This window comes from Herpailurus yagouaroundi, unplaced genomic scaffold (assembly GCF_014898765.1).
Source record: "Herpailurus yagouaroundi ecotype Mexico unplaced genomic scaffold, PumYag 29, whole genome shotgun sequence".
Classification (NCBI taxonomy): domain Eukaryota; kingdom Metazoa; phylum Chordata; class Mammalia; order Carnivora; family Felidae; genus Herpailurus; species Herpailurus yagouaroundi.
The window spans coordinates 72673145-72695355 of NW_024412377.1; positions in this window are offsets into that span (position 1 = coordinate 72673145).

Below are 22211 nucleotides of genomic sequence, written 5' to 3' on the forward strand. Positions count from 1 at the left end.
TATTTGGTTTCACAAACTTTAATTTCTGTTAGTAGTTATGTTTGTAGTTGGAGATGATTTTTTTTTTTTTTTTTGGTACTAGAGATGGGAAGACTTTATTTTCATATCAGAAACTTCTGCTTTAGTTTTTTTGTCATCTGGAGGTATTTGTCTTATTTCAAAAATAATTTTTTTATAACTTCTGTTTTTTATTTTTTATATTTTTTATTTTAATTTTTTTAATATATGAAATTTATTGTCAAATTGGTTTCCATACAACACCCAGTGCTCATCCCAAGAGATGCCCTCCTCAATGCCCATCACCTACCCTTCTCTCCCTCCCATCTCCCCATCAATGCTCAGTTTGTTCTCAGTTTTCAAGAGTCTCTTATGCCTTGGCTCTCTCCCACTCTAACCTCATTTTTTTCCTTCCCCTTCCCCATGGGTTTCTGTTAAGTTTCTCAGGATCCACATAAGAGTGAAAACATATGGTATCTGTCTTTCTCTGTATGGCTTATTTCACTTAGCATCACACTCTCCAGATCCTTCCACGTTGCTACAAAGGGCCATATTTCATTCTTTCTCATTGCCACATAGTACTCCATTGTGTATATAAACCACAATTTCTTTATCCATTCATCAGTTGATGGACATTTAGGCTCTTTCCATAATTTGGCTATTGTTGAGAGTGCTGCTATAAACATTGGGGTACAAGTGCCCCTATGCATCAGTACTCCTGTATCCCTTGGTAAATTCCTAGCAGTGCTACTGCTGGGTCATAGGGTAGGTCTATTTTTAATTTTTTGAGGAACCTCCACACTGTTTTCCAGAGTGGCTGCACCAATTTGCATTCCCACCAACAGTGCAAGAGGGTTCCCATTTCTCCAAATCCTCTCCAGCGTCTATAGTCTCCTGATTTGTTCATTTTGGCCACTCTGACTGGCGTGAGGTGATATCTGAGTCTGGTTTTGATTTCTATTTCCCTGATGAGGAGCGACGTTGAGCATCTTTTCATGTGCCTGTTGGCCATCCGGATGTCTTCTTTAGAGAAGTGTATATTCATGTTTTCTGCCCATTTCTTCACTGGGTTATTTGTTTTTCGGGTGTGGAGTTTGGTGAGCTCTTTATAGATTTTGGATACTAGCCCTTTGTCCGATATGTCATTGGCAAATATCTTTTCCGTTGGCATTCCGTTGGTTGCCTTTCAGTTTTGTTGGTTGTTTCCTTTGCTGTGCAGAAGGCTTTTATCTTCATGAGGTCCCAATAGTTCATTTTTGCTTCTAATTCCCTTGCCTTTGGGGATGTGTCAAGTAAGAAATTGCTAGGGCTGAGGTCAGAGAGGTCTTTTCCTGCTTTCTCCTCTCGGGTTGTGATGGTTTCCTGTCTCACATTCAGGTCCTTTATCCATTTTGAGTTTATTTTTGTGAATAGTGTGAGAAAGTGGTCTAGTTTCATTCTTCTACATGTTACTGTCCAGTTCTCCCAGCACCATTGGTTAAAGAGACTGTCTTTTTTCCATTGGATATTCTTTCCTGCTTTGTCAAAGATTAGTTGGCTACACATTTGTGGGTCTAGTTCTGAGGTTTCTATTATATTCCATTGGTCTATGTGTCTCTTTCTGGGCCAATACCATGCTATCTTGATGATGACAGCTTTGTAGTAGAGGCTAAAGTCTGGGATTGTGATGCCTCCTGCTTTGGTTTCTTCTTCAAAATTACTTCGACTATTCGGGGTCTTTTGTGGTTCCATATGAATTTTAGGATGGCTTGTTCTAGTTTTGAGAAGAATGCTGGTGCAATTTTGATTGGGATTGCATTGAATGTGTAGATATCTTTGGGTAGTATTGACATTTTGACAATATTTATTCTTCCAACCCATGAGCACGGAATGTTTTTCCATTTCTTTATATCTTCTTCAATTTCCTTCATAAGCTGTCTAAGTTTTCAGCGTACAGATCTTGTACATCCTTGGTTAGATTTATTCCTAGGTATTTTATGCTTCTTGGTGCAGTTGTGAATGGGATCAGTTTCTTTTTTTTTTTTTTAATTTTTTTTTTCAACGTTTATTTATTTTTGGGACAGAGAGAGACAGAGCATGAACGGGGCAGGGGCAGAGAGAGAGGGAGACACAGAATCGGAAACAGGCTCCAGGCTCCGAGCCATCCGCCCAGAGCCTGAGCGGGGCTCGAAATCACGGACCGCGAGATCGTGACCTGGCTGAAGTTGGAAGCTTAACAGACTGCGCCACCCAGGCGCCCCGGGATCAGTTTCTTTATTTGTCTTTCTGTTGCCTCATTATTAGTATAAGAATGCAACTGATTTCTGTACATTGATTTTGTATCCTGCAGCTTTGCTGAATTCATGTATCAGTTCTAGCAGACTTTTGGTGGAGTCTATTGGGTTCTCCATGTATATTATCATGTCATTTGCAAAAAGTGAAAGCTTAACTTCATCTTTGCCAATTTTGATGCCTTTGATTTCCTTTTGTTGTCTGATTGCTGATGCTAGCACTTTCAACATTATGTTAAACAACAGCGGTGAGAGTGGACATCCCTGTCGTGTTCCTGATCTCAGGGAAAAGCTCTCAGTTTTGCCCACTGAGGATGATATTAGCTGTGGGCTTTTCATAAATGGCTTTTATGATGTTTAAGTATGTTCCTTCTATCCCCACTTTCTCGAGGTTTTTATTAGTAAAGGATGCTGAATTTTGTCAAATTCTTTTTCTGCATTGATTGACAGGATCATATGGTTCTTATCTTTTCTTTTATTAATGTGATGTATCACGTTGATTGATTTGCGAATGTTGAATGAGTCCTGCATCCCAGGAATGAATCCCACTTGATCAAGGTGAATAATTCCTTTTATGCTGTTGAATTCGATTTGCTAGTATCTTATTGAGAATATTTGCATCCATATTCATCAGGGATATTGGCCTGTAGTTCTCTTTTTTAACTGGGTCTCTGTTAGGTTTAGGAATTAAAGTAATACTGGATTCGTAGAATGAGTCTGGAAGTTTTCCTTCCCTTTCTATTTTTAGGAATAGCTTGAGAAGGATAGGTATTATGTCTGCTTTAAATGTCCGGTAGAATTGCCGAGGGAAGCCATCTGGTCCTGGACTCTTATTTGTTGGGAGATTTTTGATAACCGATTCAATTTCTTCTCTAGTTATGGGTCTGTTCAAGCTTCCTATTTCCTCCTGTTTGAGTTTTGGAAGAGTGTGGGTGTTCAGGAATTTGTCCATTTCTTCCAGGTTGTCCAATTTGTTGGCATATAATTTTTCATAGTATTCCCTGATAATTGTTTGTATCTCTGAGGGATTGGTTGTAATAATTCCATTTTCATTCATGATTTTATCTATTTGGGTCATCTCCCTTTTCTTTTGGAGAAGCCTGGCTAGAGGTTTGTCAATTTTGTTTATTTTTTCAAAAAACCAACTCTTGGTTTCGTTGATCTGCTCTACAGTTTTTTTAGATTCTATATTGTTTATTTCTGCTCTGATCTTTATTATTTCTCTTCTTCTGCTGGGTTTAGGCTGCCTTTGCTGTTCTGCTTCTATTTCCTTTAGGTGTGCTGTTAGATTTTGTATTTGGGATTTTTCTTGTTTCTTGAGATAGGCCTGGATTGCAATGTATTTTCCTCTCAGGACTGCCTTCGCTGCGTCCCAAAGCGTTTGGATTGTTGTATTTTCATTTTCGTTTGTTTCCATATATTTTTTAATTTCTTCTCGAATTGCCTGGTTGACCCACTCATTCGTTAGTAGGGTGTTCTTTAACCTCCATGCTTTTGGAGGTTTTCCAGACTTTCTCCTGTGGTTGATTTCAAGCTTCATAGCATTGTGGTCTGAAAGTATGCATGGTATGATTTCAATTCTTGTAAACTTATGAAGGGCTGTTTTGTGACCCAGTATATGATCTATCTTGGAGAATGTTCCATGTGCACTCGAGAAGAAAGTATATTCTGTTGCTTTGGGATGCAGAGTTCTAAATATATCTGTCAAGTCCATCTGATCCAATGTCTCATTCAGGGCCCTTGTTTCTTTATTGACCGTGTGTCTAGATGATCTATCCATTTCTGTAAGTGGGGTCTTAAAGTCCCCTGCAATGACCACATTCTTCTCAATAAGGTTGCTTGTGTTTTTGAGTAATTGTTTTATATATTTGGGCGCTCCGGTATTCGGCGCATAGACATTTATAATTGTTAGCTCTTCCTGATGGATAGACCCTGTCACTATTATATAATGTCCTTCTTCATCTCTTGTTACAGCCTTTAATTTAAAGTCTAGTTTGACTGATATAAGTATGGCTACTCCAGCTTTCTTTTGGCTTCCAGTAGCATGATAAATAGTTCTCCATCCCCTCACTCTCAAGCTAAAGGTGTCCTCAGGTCTAAAATGAGTCTCTTGTAGACAGCAAATAGATGGGTCTTGTTTTTTTATCCATTCTGATACCCTATGTCTTTTGGTTGGCGCATTTAATCCATTTACATTCAGTGTGATTATAGAAAGATACGAGTTTAGAGTCATTGTGATGTCTGTATGTTTTATGCTTGTAGTGATGTCTCTGGTACTTTGTCTCACAGGGTCCCCCTTAGGATCTCTTGTAGGGCTGGTTTAGTGGTGACAAATTCCTTCAGTTTTTGTTTGTTTGGGAAGACCTTTATCTCTCCTTCTATTCTAAATGACAGACTTGCTGGATAAAGGATTCTTGGCTGCATATTTTTTCTGTCTAGCACCCTGAAAATCTCGTGCCAATTCTCTCTGGCCTGCCAAGTTTCAAAAGAGAGATCAGTCACGAGTCTTATAGGTCTCCCTTTATATGTGAGGGCACGTTTACCCCTTGCTGCTTTCAGAATTTTCTCTTTACCCTTGTATTTTGCCAGTTTCACTATGATATGTCGTGCAGAAGATCGATTCAAGTTACGTCTGAAGGGAGTTCTCTGTGCCTCTTGGATTTCAATGCCTTTTTCCTTCCCCAGTTCAGGGAAGTTCTCAGCTATTATTTCTTCAAGTACCCCTTCAGCACCTTTCCCTCTCTCTTCCTCCTCTGGGATACCAATTATGTGTATATTATTTCTTTTTAGTGTATCACTTAGTTCTCTAATTTTCCCCTCATACTCCTGGATTTTTTTATCTCTCTTTTTCTCAGCTTCTTCTTTTTCCATAATTTTATCTTCTAGTTCACCTATTCTCTCCTCTGCCTCTTCAATCCGAACTGTGGTCATCTCCATTTTATTTTGCAGCTCACTAATAGCATTTTTTAGCTCCTCCTTGCTCTTCCTTAGTCCCTTGATCTCTGTAGCAATAGATTCTCTGCTGTCCTTTATACTGTTTTCAAGCCCAGCGATTAATTTTGTGACTATTATTCTAAATTCACTTTCTGTTATATTGTTTAAATCGTTTTTGATCAGTTCGTTAGCTGTTGTTATTTCCTGGAGATTCTTTTGAGGGGAATTCTTCCATTTTGTCATTTTGGATAGTCCCTGGACTGGTGCAGAACTGCCAGGCACTTCCCCTGTGCTGTCTTGAATAACTTGCATTGGTGGGCGGGGCCTCTGTTCCTTGTTTTTGCTGGAATTTTGGTATAAATTCCCACTTTAGTGATACTCTGCTTTCTCTTCAGATTGAATAAATCTTTCCCCTTTTAAATTCTCACTTTAGTGAGGTTTTATTTGGAATGAAACTCTTCTATTCATTGCGTTTGCATTGTAACTTGTTTTGTATGTTTATACTGCTCTAAGCCCTAAGGAGGCTGCCTTTCATACTTTACTCTTCTTTCTAGGATTCTAGACTATGGGAAAAATTAAAGTATGCTACTACTTAGCCTACCATATTCTCCTTTAGTTCTACAACTCTTCTCTATCAGCAAGGTTAAAATAATTTCTAAAAAGGTTTTGTAGCCCCATCCACTTCTTAAGCACTGTCTTTCCCAAACTGATAAATAGTAATATAGTCTGTCAGAAAAGCACCCACCTTTGATAGGTCATTTTGTACTGAGTCCAGAAAGTTTTATTTGAGCTTATTTTGTTCCCTTCAATATCATCTGAATTTTCATGTAACATGAGGTGAATACACTTTCTATAACTCTTCATGTATTTTCTATTGTTATGTTTTCCTTATTTAATTATATACTGGCTAGTAGTATTTTTGTAAAATGTGCTAAAACTGCCATCCTTCTCAGAATCTCTACAGTTCTGTTGTCCTCAAAACTAAAATAAGAAAATAAAATCTAGGTGTTTTTACTTATAGTCAACTGGAAATCTTGCATCTGACTCAAAAATGCCATTAATGACATTATGTTCCATTTTCCACAGGCTCTCCAACAAAACTTTGCTTTGTTGAGATTCATTTCTCTAGGTAATATATGTTAAAATAGCACTGCATTTTTCTTACTATTACTTATCTTTTCCTACTAAACTTTAGAAAAAAAATTTTCTCTTATTTCCAACCCAAAAAGAATCTGGCACATATGAACTCACCAAATATCCAATCAATACATGAAAGAAATACTGAATGAATTACAGTGTAGTTTATTAGTATATATATGAATGTTCTTTTGTAAAACAAAAAAATAAACTATCCAGATTGCCCTTTATGTCTAAAACAATAAAAAGATGTAAATAAAAATAGCAGAGATCATTAGTGAAAAATTGTATAACTATCTTATTGACAAATGGCAATTTTAAGTTTTTATTTATACAGGCAACATGGGTAAATCAACCTTGGTTTGCATATTTTAAAGGTATAGTAGGAAATCATCATGGTCAGGATAAGATACAGAGAAAGCAATATTGTCTAATGACAGATGTGCACCTTTCCAAGTCTACCTAATGGCCTTGCCAGTAGACACATGAAGTATAAGCAAGTAAAATTCATATTAGAATTTCTGCAAGTTCAATGTTCAAGGTTGGAGTGACTGTATATTTAGATTGAGGATATTGGCTGGGGATCACCTCATATGAACTAGTTCACCCCTATTATATATGGAGTCTGAGACGAGACTAAAAACGGAGGCCCACATACACCTGACTAAATATTTCACTTGTAAAATCAAATTAATGAGTTTAATAACATAAACTATAGCTGAGAACTTCCCTCATCTGGGAAAGGAAATGGACACCCAAATCCAGGAGGCACAGAAAACTCCCTTCAGATTCAACAAGAATAGGTCTTCTCCATGGCATGTCATAGTGAAACTGGCAAAACACAAAGATTAAGAGAGAATTCTGAGGCAGCTAGAGACAAATAGGCCTTAACCTATAAGTATCCTTAGGGATACTAGAGTCTACTACCCTGAGACACATCATGTAAGGGTAGTAGCAGACCTGTCCACTGAGACTTGACAGGCCAGGAGGGAGTGGCAGGAAATATTCAATGTGCTGAATAGGAAACTATGCAGCCAAGAATCCTTTATCCAGCAAGTCTGTCATTCAGAACAGAAGAGATAAGTCTTTCCCAGATGAACAAAAACTGAAGGAGTTCATGACCACTAAACCAACCCTGCAAGAGATCCTATGGAGACTCTGTGAGTGGAATGCTGCAAAGACTACAAAGGACCAGAGTCATCAACACAAGCATGGAACCTACAGATAATACAATGACACTAAATCCATATCTTTCAATAATAACTCAATGTAAATGGACTAAATGTCCTAGCCAAAAGTCATAGGGTAACAGAATGGATAAAACACCAAGATCCATCTATATGCTGTCTACAAGAGATTCATTTTAGACCTGAAGGACACCTTCAGATTGATATCGAGGAGATGGAGAACCATCTATCATGCTACTGGAAGTCAAAAGAAAGCTGGAATAGCCATATTTATATCAGACAAACTATATTTTAAACTAAAGTCTATAACAAGAGATGAAGAAGGGCATTATATCATTACAGGATCTATCCACCAAGAAGAGCTAACAATTATAAATGTTTATGCTCCCAACTTGAAACACCCAAATATACAAATCAGTTAATCACAAACATAAGCGATATTACTGATAAGAATACAGTAATTGCAGGGGACTTCAATACTCCACTTACAACAGTGGACACATCATCTAGGCAGAAAATCAATAAAGAAACAATGGCCGTGAATGATACACTGGACCAGATGGACTTGACATGTATTTAGAACTTTTCCTCCAAAAGCAGCAGAATACACATTCTTCTCTAATGCACATGGAACATTCTCCAAGACAGATCACATACTGGGTCACAAAACATCCCTCAATAAATATAAAATAATTGAGATTATACCATGCATATTTTCAGATCACAACACTATAAAATGTGAAATCAACCACAAGAAAAATTTTAGAAAGCCTCCAAATGCATGGAGGTTAAAGAAAATCCTATTAAAGAATGGATGAGTCAACCAGACAATTAAAGAAGAAATTAAAGGGGCAACTGGGTGACACAGTTTGTTAAACATCTGACTTTGGCTCAGGTCATGACCTTGCAGCTCATGAGTTTGAGCCCCACATTGGGCTCTGTGCTGACAGCTTGGAGCCTGGTGCCTGTTTCAGATTCTCTTTCTTTCTCTCTCTCTGCCTCTTCCCTGCTTGCACTTTGTCTCTCTCTCTGTTAAAAGTAAATGAACATTGAAAAAAGTTTTAAAAAAGGAGAAGAAATTAAAAAAAAAAAACACATGGATGAAAACAAAAGGAACACAACTGTCCAAACCCTTTGGGATGCAGCAAAGGTGGTCCAAAGAGGAAAATACATTGCAATCCAGGCTTATCTCAAGAAAGAAGAAAAATCCCAAATACAAAACCTAAGTGCACACCTAACAGAACTAGAAGCAGAACAGCAAGAAACCCCAACGCCAGCAGCAGAAGAAAACTAATAAAGATTAGAGCAAAATAAACAATACAGAATAAAAAAAAAAAACAGTTGAACAGATCAGTGAATCTAAGAGCTGGTTCTTTGAAAGAATAAACAAAATTGATAAACCCCCAGCAAGACTTCTCAAAAACAAAAGAGAGAGAGCCCAAATAGATAAAATCATGAATGAAAGAGGAGAGATCACAACACAACAGATATACAGTTATTAGAGAATACTATGAAAAATTATATGCCAACAAACTGGACAACTTGGAAGAAATGGGCAAATTCCTAGACACCCACAGACTACCAAAACTCAAACAGGAAGAAATAAAAAATTTGAACAGAACCATAACCAGAGATGAAATTGAATCAGTTATCAAAAACCCCCAACAAATAAGAGTCCTGGGCCAGATGGCTTCTCATAGGAATTCTACCAGACATTTAAAGAAGAGTTAACACCTATCCTTCTCATGCTGTTCCAAAAAAAAAAAAAAAAAAAGAAAGAAAGAAAGAAAAAGAAACAGAAGGAAAGCTTCGAGACTGATTCTATGAAGCCAGCATTACCTCGATTCCCAAATCAGACAGAGACCTAGCAAAAAAGGAGAATTACAAGCCAATATCCCTGATGAACACGGATGCAAAAATTCTCAACAAGATACTAGCAAATCCACTTAAGATACTAGCAAATCGACTTCAACAGTATATTAAAAGAATTATTTACATTGATCAAATGGGATTCATTCCTGGGCTGCAGGGCTAGTTCAATATTCACAAATCAATCAATATGATACATCACATTAATAGAAGAAAGGATAAGAACCATATGATCCTGTCAAAAGATGCAGAAAAAACATTTGACAAAATATAGAATCCTTTCTTAATGAAAACCCTCAGGAAAGTCAGGACACAAGGAATATACCTTAACATCCTAAGAGCCATACATGAAAAGCCCACAGCTAATATCATCCTCAATGGGGAAAAGCTGAGAGCTTTTCCCCTCTGAGATCAGGAACACAGAAGGGATGTCCACCCTCACCACTGTTGTTTTACATCGTGTTGGAAGTCCTAGCCTCAGCAATCAGACAACAAAATGAAGTAAAAGGCGTCCAAATTGGCAAAGAAGAAGTCAAACTTCCACTTTTCGCAGATGACATGATACTCCACGTCGAAAACCCGAAAGACTCCGACAAAAAGCTGCTAGAACTGACACATTAATTCAGCAAAGTAGTGAGATACAAAATCAACGTACAGAAATCAGTTGTGTTTCTATACACCAAATGAAGCAACAGAAAGAGAAATCAGGAAATCAATCCCATTTACAATTGCACCAAGAACCAGAAAATACCCAGGAATATACCTAACCAAAGAGGTAAAATATCTCTATGCTGAAAACTATAGAAAACTTATGAAGGAAATTGAAGACACAAAGAAATGGAAAAAACATTCCATGCTCACGGATTGGAAGAACATATATTGTTAAAATGTCAATACTACCCAAAGTAGTCTATACATTCAATGCAATCCCAATCAAAATTGCACTGGCATTCTTCTCAGGGCTAAAACAACCAATCCTAAAATTTGTATGGAACCACAAAAGACCCCAAAAGCCAAAGTAGTGTTGAAAAAGAAAACCAAAGAAGGAGGCATCACAATCCCAGACTTTAGCCTCTACTGCAAAGCTATAATCATCAGGACAGTATGGTACTGGCACAAAAACAGACACATAGACCAATGGAATAGAGAACCCAGAATTGGACCCACAAATGTATGGCCAACTAATTTTTGACAAAGCAGGAAGGAGTATCCAATGGAAAAAAGACATTCTCTTTAGCAAATGGTGATGGAAGAACTGGGCAGCAACATACAGAAGAATGAAACTGGACCACTTTCTTTTACCATACACAAAAATAAACTCAAAATGTATGAAAGACCTAAATGTGATACAGGACCCCATCAAAACGCTAGAGGAGAAAACAGGCAACAAACTTTTTGACTTGGCTGCAGCAATTTCTTGCTCAACACATCTCTTAAGGCAAGGAAAATAAAAGCAAAAATGAAGTATTGGGACCTCATCAAGATACAAAGCTTCTGAACTGCAAAGGAGACAATCAACAAAACTAAAAGGCAATGATGGAATGGGAGAATATATTTGGAAAAGGGATAGCATTCAAAATCTATAAAGAACTTACCAAACTCAACACTTAAAAAATAATCCAGTGAAGAAATGGGCAGAAGACATGAATAGACACTTTTCCAAAGAAGACATCCACATGGCCAATGGACACATGAAAAGATGCTCAACATCGCTCATCATGAGGGGAATACAAATCAAAATGACATTGAGATACCACCTCACACTGGTCAGAGTGGCTAAAATGAACAACTCAGGAAATGACAGATGTTGGCGAAGATGTGGAGAAACGGGAACCCTTTTGCACTGTTGGTGGGAATGCAAACTGGTGCAGCTGCTCTGGAAAATAGTGTGGAGGTTTCTCAAAAAATTAAAAATAGAATTACCCTAATTCAGCAATAACACTCCTAGGAATTAATCCAAATGAAACTTAAGTGCTGATGCATAGGGGCACATGTACCCCAATGTTTATAGCAGCACTATCAACAATAGCCAAATTATGGAAAGAGCCCAAATGTCCATCAACTGTTGAATAGCTAAAGAAGATGTGGTTTACATATACAATGTAATACTACTTGACAAAGAGAAAGAATGAAATTCTGCCATTTGCAAAAACTTGAATGGAAGTGGAGGGTATTATGCTAAGTGATATATGTCAGTCAGAGAAAGATATATATCATATGTTCTCACTCATATGTAGAATTTGAGAAACTTAACAGAAGGCCATGGAGGGAAGGGAAGGGGAAAAATAGTTTCAAATAGAGAGTGGAGCAAACCATAAGAAACTTTTAAATACAGAGAACAAAATGAGGGGTGATAGGGAGGTGGGGGCAAGGGGGAAATGGGTGATGGCCATTGAAGAAGGCACATGTTGGGATGAGCACTGGGTGTTGCATGTAAGCGATGAATCATGGGAACCTACTCCTGAAGCCAAGAGCACACAGTATACACTGTATGTTAGATAATTTGACATTAAATAATATTTTAAAAAAATAAAAAAAGAAGAAGAAAAATTCTATCTGCTTTCCTGGAAGAACACACTATCTCTATCTTCTAAGTCTGTTTTCTATAAAAATATTCTTTAAAACGTAGTCTGGAACAAAAAAACGACAATGTCTCTCCTGGCAAGATGTGTAGAAATATGAAATACTCATGGAGAAATGTCTCCCAATCATCCTGTATGTTTGAGTACATAATAAACAATTGACAACTGACTTTATAATTATTTCATAAAATTTATGCCTCAGTTTCAGCAAAATCACTAAATACGTTGTTAAAAATAAGCCTTCCACATAGTTTTTTTTCAATTGAAAGTAATGCAAAATTCTACATCTTTTCCTGAGCCACTGCAGCTCTTAGATTGTATGCTATCAATAGTAATTTGGGAAAAAATTACTTTGCTGGGGAAGGTGCAATGAAATTATCTATAATATTCTTGAAGCAATTATTAGATTCAGAAATAAAGTAGGATTTTGAAATTGAGACCAAACTTCGTAATGAAGTTTTATATATTTCCATCAAAGATTAGAAATATTTTAATATTATCACATAAATCACAAGGTTATATTTCAGTTTTTATCATCTTTAACAGATATAGATGCAGTTTTACCATCTTTAACAAATATAGAGTCATTATCACAAATGTTTCATTTATACATATGTGAATTATTGAGTATTACAAAGTATTGTTCAAGTGTCATGAAATTTGTTAATTACAAATCATTATTTATGGATTCTTTTAGAATCATGAATTAGAACACAAAAAAGCATAAAAAGGAAAATTGGCGTTGATATTTAATAAAATCTATAACATTAGGAAGGCCTTATCATTAAGTTTACTAATCTTTCCTTTGATGTGTATAATCTGCCATTAATCCTATATTAATCCTATTTGCTGAACTATATATTCATTCCTAAGATTTCCATTTTTGTTTCTCTAGAATTTATTTCTTTTTGTTATGTTTATGCTTTCCTTTAGATTCTTGAACACATTTATATGTTTTTATAATTTTGTTGTCAATTATGAAATTGATTTCTAAACGTGTTTCTTCTAATTTATTATTGTCAGGTTATTGGTCACATTTTATTGTATCTTCAGGTGACTAACACATTTTGATTGAGTGGTGGACATTATAAATATTATGCTTTTGAATATATGACATTTTTTACTCTCAAGTGTTGGGACCTCATCAAGATACAAAGCAGGAAATTAAATTTTTGACAGGAAGTTAAAATATTTGTGGATTAGATTGATCCTTTGAAAGCTCATCATATCGCTTGTTAGAATGGATCAACAGTAGTCTTTACTTTAGGAATGGTTTATCACTACTCAAAATGTGTGTAAACCATTTCTGGTGACTCTAACTATAGCCCTAAGTATTCAATAATATTCTCCACTCTTTGTCTGAATTTAAATGTCTTCCTATACTGTGTGATTTTTCATGGGTGTTTAGCTTACAGATCCAAGGTAATTGTTCATTGTGGAGTATCATCCTATATGGTTACATAGCTGACTAGTCTTCAGGTGAACACTGAAGAGGAGTCCACATATATCTCTGGAGCTATTTTTCTGTGTAATAGCTTCTTATACATATTCTACACCATATATTTCCACTTCTTCTAGAGCTATGAGCTCTGATCTTTATCTTGTCAAGAAAGAGATAATGTTTCTTCTGATCGATTTCCCCTTTACTATACTAGAAGTTCAGAAAATGCTTCTAGACAGTCAGCAAGCTAGAGTAATCATAAAATTCATCTTGTTTGTTTTTCTCCTATCAGGATTAGAGCTCTGTACTGCCTAGTGTCCAATGTCTGAAAACCTTTTCTGGTTGTTTATGGCAGGAGAGCTGGTCTATGACATGTATTTAATTATTCTTGGAAGCAGAATAATTTTGTTCCTTTTTATATTCTTCATTTTTCTGTTGTGATTTTCCACCTCTTACCACTTGATGCCTAAATTTTTCTTTAAATCTTTGACCTTATATAAAATAGCTGTTTTAATGTTCATGTATTCTAATTTTAGTGACATCCCTAAAACTCTCTTTATTTTTTCCTTTTAGCTACAGATGATAGGATCCCACTTTTGTATGTGGGTATCAGTTTGTGATTATGTGCTGGTCCTTGTGGATGTTATGTTGTTTAGCATCTTGGTTCTGTTTCTCTTTTTTCTTTTTTTAAATGATAAAGTTTGTCTGTAAAGGAAATTAATTTACAATTCTGTTGAGTCTTGATTTTAGAATTTATTAGGGTAGTTTTAAAGTAGCCTTACCCTAGCATGAGAGTAGCTTTACTTGTAAAGAAAGGGCTTTCTGGCAATTCAGTTCAATGTCCAGAGTGACCATGAAGTCTCTACACACTGACTGTATAAACTCTAGTGTATCCAGGATTTTGTAACTTCCAGAATTTCTATTTAGGATACAGTTCTTCAGTAGTTGTTCCCTGGCAAGTCTTGTGGAGTATTATCCTGTGCCTGTGCAGATTAATCTTCAGCCAAAGACTCAAAGGATCCCTGTGCAGATTCTGGTGTTCTTTCTCTGCATATCTCCTTTATCTCTTGTATCCTGATTTCCAAATTGCAGCTGACTCAGGAGTCCCATATTGCAACTAGTGGTTTCCTCTTCCCAGAGCGATTTCTTACCTCTTTTCAAACTCCCCTTCCCTTTTTCATGCTTCAGAAAGCTCCTCCCTGTCCTCAGTGGAAATCTTGGTGAATGTTATGCTTACTCAATGTGTTTCCTTTCTCTTGCTGATAAATCATTGTTTCATGTATTGTTCAGGATATAAAAAGTTTATTTGTATACTTTTTCCAGTTTTATAGTTTTTTACAGTGTGTGTGGAGGGGAGTCTGATACCTGATATTCCATATTTGAAGGATATTTCTTCTGAGTATAGAATTGTGCATTGGAAATATTTCCAGAATGTAGATGTGTTATCAAACTGTCATCTATCTTTGATTGCTCTTGTTAAAAAGTCAGCCATCAATCTTACTGTTCTTTGAAGGTAATATATCTTTTGTTTCTCAGCTACTGTTAAAGCTTTCTCTTCATCTTTGATTTTCAACAGTTCATTTTGATGTGATTGGAGTGCTGTTTTTTTTAAATACTTTTCTTGCATAGAATTAAATGGAATATTTGCATCTGAAAGAGATTCACAGATATTTTTTCATAAGTTTTTTTTTAAAAAATTATTTGCTGAGATTTTTTTTTCCAACACCAATTCTGTCTCATTTTCTCTCTCCACTCCTCTGGGACTCAAATTTCACATATGTTAGACCTTTTAATAGTGTCTCACATGTCTCTTGTATTTTACTTTATGTAAGTTTTTCTCATTCTTGATATTCTCAGGGCTTCAGTTTGTATGTATTCTATTTTTTCCTATTTCTGGTTTTCTAAATCTATGTCATATTTTGTTCAATCTCATTCAGTGTACTCTTACCTTCATAATTTTTGTTTTTTTTTGTAATTTCCAATTCTCTGTTAAAATCTTAACTTTTTAATCTATTTTTCATCTTTTCTTCTTTTTCAGATTTTTATCATGAGTAATATATTAGTCATAAAGTCCTTATCTGATAATTTTCGTATCTGTATTATCTGTGTCCCTCATCCATTGTCCTTGTTTTATATTCATTTTCGGTCATTTCAATCTTTTTTTTAGTGTTACTCATAAATATGTTGAACATTGTTGAAATATACTGTTGAAAGTATTGGATAATGTTTTCTTCTTCCAAAAGATTAAACTTTCCTTCTATAGGCTTTAGTGTTCTGGTGATTAACTTGCTCTGTTGTGTCTGGAGTTAAGGCTTTACTAAGGCTTGTCTGTTCAGTTTGTCCAACCTTGTAATGTGTAGTCCTTATTCATAGGCATAATACTTATTTCTTGGGTATGGTCCTTACAGAAAGGACATTTTTTGGGTTTAAACCAATGGTCTAGGATACTAGACTACACTTTGGCTAAGTTTTTTTTTCCCTAAGTTTATTTATTTATTTTGAAAGAGAGAAAGACCAGGGGCAGAGAGAGAAGGAGAGAATCCCAAGCAGCATCAATGCTGTCAGCACAGAGCCTGTTGTGGGACTTGATCCCACTAACTTTGAGATCATGACCTGAGCCAAAACCAAGAGCAGGACACTTAACCAACTGAGCCCACACAAGTGTCCCAACTTTGGTGAAGTTTTAACTCCAAAATCTACTTCCCAGTATTCTATAGCTACTCAAATTTTTAATCATATCCTTAGCCTCATGGTTGCTGTTCTCAGTTATGTTTCTTTCAGTTTTACCTAGCACATGGGTAGTAAAGGTGTCAGCTAACAGGTAAGAGAAATTTTGTTTACAGTTTTTTTTTAGTTTTACTCTCCTTTTTTGTAGTTTTCACCACTCTGGTATTTTTCCTGAGTTTCTGATATTTGCAGTCCTGAACATAACCTCTGCCTTCTGTGACCAGGTAATCTGATGCTTTGTTCTTTGCCTCTACTCTGTCACACCTGGAGTGAAGAACAACTTTTGGAAAAACATCTGTGATATCTGCTATCTGACAAAAGAGCAGATTCTTAATTGTAAACTGGTATTAATATCATACACAGTTGTTGAAATGCTTTGATAATAAATGTACAAGGTCCAAGACAATAATATTTAGTATATTTTAAGAGTGCATATAGACAGGCAAAGTTTGCTGGGAAGTGAATTTATGATCCATAATTAAAAATGTGTATCAAACTTGCATCAAATAAAAATTCCACTTACAATGCAGATAATAGAACACTCGCCCTTAACAGAAAATAATAAATTAAAATTACAGCTAATGCTTCAAATAATAAATGTGATGCCTTATTTCACAGATTTTAAAATACTAGAAATGATTACATAGTAGCATACACTAACTGCTAGATGAGGTATTTGATCTTTCCTGCCTCACTTACTTTTTTTAATACGTACTAGTGACTACTGCTAAATATCAAATAATTTCATTTACAGCTTTTCACACATATACAATTTTTCTAGCATGTCTTTGTCTCTCAGGCAATCCTTTTATTTTACTTTCTATCATTTCAGCATACTCGATTTTTCTTTTTTTTTTTAATTTTTTTTAACGTTTTATTTATTTTTGAGACAGAGAGAGACAGAGCATGAACAGGAGAGGGACAGAGAGAGAGGGAGACACAGAATCGGAAGCAGGCTCCAGGCTCTGAGCCATCAGCCCAGAGCCTGACGTGGGGCTCGAACTCATGGACCGCGAGATCGTGACCTGAGCTGAAGTCGGCCGCTTAACTGACTGAGCCACCCAGGCGCCCCCATACTCGACTTTTCTAGCCATCATTTAATTTAATGATTTCTTTAAATAGAAAGTGAAGGTAACATATATAGCATGATTCCAATATCTAATACTTGTTTAACAAGTCACATTACTGATTTTTATAGCATTTTCTGCTGGATGTTTATTAGATGTAATATTACATTGTAGAGAATAGCAACAGCAGGGACAAACTGGAAATACAAACCCATACATTTCAGAAAATATAGAAAAGTGGATTTTTTTCCTCAAAATACATACATACATACACATTAAAATTTACAAATTTTCCAAGACACTTTTGGGTAACTTATTTGCAATTAATTAACTGTTTTAGGTAAAATAATATCCAGAAAACATCATTTAGGTATATATACTCTCTTTTGGCATGTTTTAAGAAAGTATCATTGCAAGGATTTTTGAAGTGTGCTCTCCTAAATTTTGTCCTGGTTTTGTCTAGAGTTATATGTACAGATCAAACACTCAGAGTAGAGGTTGGGCATGTCTGCCAGTGATTCAAAATGATAGGCACCCAACAGGTCTACCTTAAAATATTTGTTGATAAATTAAGTAAATATATACACAGGCAAGTTGTACACCAACTGTTTATTACAGAATTTTTTATCCAAGTGAAATATTTGTGATAGACTATAGCAAAAATTGGTAGTCACATAGATACGTAAGTATAGCTGCACATATTTACTTGTGAAAAATATTTATTCAACACTCACGTTTTGGTGTTTTTTTTAAAGAACACTCTAGGAGAAATATGTAAAAATAAATTTGAGAGAATTAGTATAAAGCCTAACCATGTCAAATTGTCATAAAAATGGTTGAATGTTGGTAATTTCAAATGGTACATGCTAATTCATACAGGAAGATCAGTTAACATAATGTTCTAGAGACAGAACATGATAGCTTGGACTAGTTGGTATCATTTACTTTACAAAGAAGTAAAGAAGCATTTAAGGAGAAGTGAAAGGATTTGGTAACTGGATATGAGGAACGTGGAGGGGGACTGTAGAGTCAAGGATGACTTTCATGTTTATGACCTGGACACATGGGCAGGCTGTGTGTCATTTATGAAATATGAAGCACTAAAATAGGAACAGTTTCTTCTTGAAGGGCGGGACACAGCAAGCAATGAGCTCAGTAGAATTTTCGTCATGTTCATGTAGTATGTGAGTGACACTAAGATATCTAGTGAAGAAACCTGGATGGTAGTTGGTCGTGGACATGCTTGCTCTTGAAGCATCCAAGTTGTGTTGAAACATAAGAATGTATGAGACCATTATGAAAGTGTGGAGAGTAAGAGGGCCTAGAACAATGAATGAGAATTACCAAAATTTAAGAAGGCAGCAGAAACCAAAAATTGGCTGAAGAAAGAATATACAATGTCATAGAAAACTAAATTAGCTGTTGTGCCATAGGGAGAATTAGAGAGTGTTTGGGGGTGAATGATGAATACTATCAAATAATACAGAGATTCCAAGTGAGACTGTGATTGAAAAGCATCCTTTGGATTTAGTCTCAAGGAAGTAATTGGTGACTATGACACAGCAATTAAAGTGGAGTAGTTGAAGTACTTCTTTGCTGGAGTGGGTTGGAGTAGGTAGTGAAGTACCACATCATTGAAGATGATGAAAAGATATATATTTATTTACATGGAAATGTGTTGATAATGTATTAATAAATTTTTAAACATCAGATTACAAAGCAGTATTTAAATATAATCTGCTGTATAAGACTGTATGTGAAAATACACATAAAAGTATAAAATGATTGTAAAAAGTAAGCATAAACCATATACCACAGCTTGCTTAGAACTTTATATTATTACCTCAGAGCCTTTCTGTGAGAAATAAATGGGATGACAAAATCACAACTCAGGTAAGTCTATGATCACTCAATGATTATATCAGTGGAGCTACAATTCTATTCAGGAAGTCATTTTCCTTCCTTCCCAAAAGATGTAAGTTGGCTGAAGATATTTTTAGGACTAGATATATTTGTAATTATTTTGTAATGTCTGTGAATGAAATAAAAAAAGAAAGAAAACTTTAAGTCAGATAACAACTACAGAAAAATCTTTGTTACATAACCTTTCCATAACACAAAAATTCAAAGTTCTGGAGTAATGTAGTCAGTTTTCAAATAAGACTAATGGAGAAAAGGTACCTGAAGAAAAATGTGTTTATATTTCCAATAATAATTATTCCAGCTTGTCCAGAGAAGTTAAAATAAATGTAGACTTTTTGAAAATGTCTTAAAGTTTAATAAGAACATCAATATGTCTAAAATGTTAAAACCTGAAATATTAAGTTTAGTAGGACTATCCCTTGTTATATAAAGGGGGAATTTAGGCATGCTAAAATGGGTCGGTATGGATGTTAGGTCACAATTATCATACATCTCTCTTTATAGCTGTGATATCAGCTGTGAAAACTGACCCTGGTATCCCTACTGAAATTTCTGTAGATTGATTGTGCTGTTCACTCAGATAAAAGGTCAGAAAATGCAAAATGAAGTAGACGTGTCAGGTCAAAGAAACAATCATATGCATTATATAATATACTTCATTTCCTTGAGTTGCTTAGATTATTGCTCCACTTCTACATTATGTGTTAAACACACTATGTTGAATTATAAATTGAAATATAAGTGTAGTTACAACCCTTTCCTATCATGAATTAATGAAGACTAATTTATCAATTTCAAAAACAAGTATGATTTAATTTGGATATTATATACTGATTATATTTTATACTTATTTTCTTGTGGCTCTTTAAGTACACTTTTAAAGTCCTCTCTCTCTCTCTCTCTCTTCTCTCTCTCTCTCTCTCTCTCTCTCTCACACACACACACACACACACACACACACACACAGCTCTGAGAAGACATGTAAATATTTGACAAAAAGGAGAATATCAAAAGTGATTCTTTTACTCATAAAAATGAATGCACAAAATCCTAGGTGTTAGTAAATGGCACTCCTAAATGTTCTAAGTATTTTCCATCCTACCCCAGGATTTAAAATGGAGTGTGAGCTGGCCACTTTCATGGTTTGGTTTAGTAGGATCAATTCCTCAACAGCTTTTCCTCTGAAGATAATTTTTCACAAGAAATGGCATTCCTGGGGCACGTGGGTGGCTCAGTCGGTTAAGTGTTAGACTTGGGCTCAGGTCATGATCTCATGGCTTGTGAGTTCAAGCCCCACATCAGGCTCTGTGCTGGCAGCTGGGAGCCTGGAGCCTGCTTCCTATTCGGTCTTCCTGGCTCTCTGCCCCTCCCCCACTTGCTCTTTGTCTCTCTCAAAAAGAAAGAGACCTTAAAAGAAACTTTAAAAAAGAATGGCATTCCTCCAATGGCCTCCATTACTCTGACCGACAGAGAATATGTAGCAAGGTGGCTGATAAGCCACCACAGTATTAAGAAGCAGTGTTCCAGTATAACCATTTTTGAAGTGGTGGCAGGTGTGAATCAAATTAGCATACACAGAACAATCTCTTTGCTAGATACTGCTTCCACTTCCTGTCAAAGTAGCTATAGTAAGAGCCCATTAGGCATTTTGCAGTTTTTGTCTCCCTCATTTGAGTCAGAATTAGCCAGTACCAGGTAAGATAATATTGCCATTCTACACATTTGATATGGATGGGGAATGGTGTTAATTATCACTTTAACCTCCAGAATTTATCATCTGTGATTCCCGAAGATAGCCTCACAGAAAAACAAAAACTGAAGTAAAAAGCTACAAAATATTTGCTCCTATTCCCAAGTTAATTTTATTTCATATTATAACAACTACTTGGTAAATAACTATCACATAATGGAAGGGAGTTATAATAATGACACTGGCATTTACCCGTGTTTGGACACTTCTTTTTTTTTGGTTTTATTTTCTTAAAAATCCTAAGAGAGAGATCCAATATTTAGTAAGAACTTAGGCTATCCCACAGCTTTCATAAATTATGCCCACTCCCATAGATTTGTAAAACTATAACTTTATGTCCATTAACACCTTTACATAGCTATCCTTCCTATTAATGTGTTCATGAGGATACTAAGTGTACTATGGATTTTGAATCAAGGTCTGATTATTCCAAAGTCATGAAACATGCTAGCCTTTTTAAATTGCTGCAAAGATTAGAATAAATAAATATTTTGTTAATATGAAAATCATCATGGTGAGTGTTATTACTTATAACACCTAACCCCATTAACTCCGATATTGCTTATTTCCTTTACAGTCCTTAACACAATCTGAAAATTTTGATAATATATGATTGATATGTTTTTTTCTCTCCTCACCTTGAAGGCAGGGACTTCGTGGTTTGTCTTATTCATCACTGTATTTCCATTAGCTAGAGAATTTCTTGGCAGCCAGCAAGTGCTCAATAAATGTTGGTTGAATTTTAAAAGATATTTTAATGGAAGAAATTTCAAATTTATTTCATCCTTAGAGTTCCATAAATCTTACACTGTTTTAATTATAAGCAATTAAAATCTACATTTTAACAGTACTCAGGTAATGGTAATAAGACACAATATCCTGAGAATTAAAAAAAACAAGATGTTCTAAAGAGGTGCATTTTAGGAAAGTATTAAAATTTTATTTTTAATAATAAATATGCTTATTAAAAATTTTATTGAACATTGTTTTTATTTTTTATTTTTTTAACTTTTATTTATTTTTGAGACAGAGAGAGAGCATGAATGGGGGAAGTCAGAGAGAGAGGGAGACACAGAATCTGAAACAGGCTCTAGGCTCTGAGCTGTCAGTACAGAGCCCGACGCGGGGCTGGGAACTCAAGGACTGTGAGATCATGACCTGAGCCGAAGTCAGACGCTCAAATGACTGAGCCAATCAGGTGCCCCTATTAAATACTATTTAATATCTTAAACATTATTTAAGATATTAAATACATTATATGTTAAAAACATATTACCGCTTGAAATATATTGCAACTTACAAAACATTTGAAATTATCATATCAGAT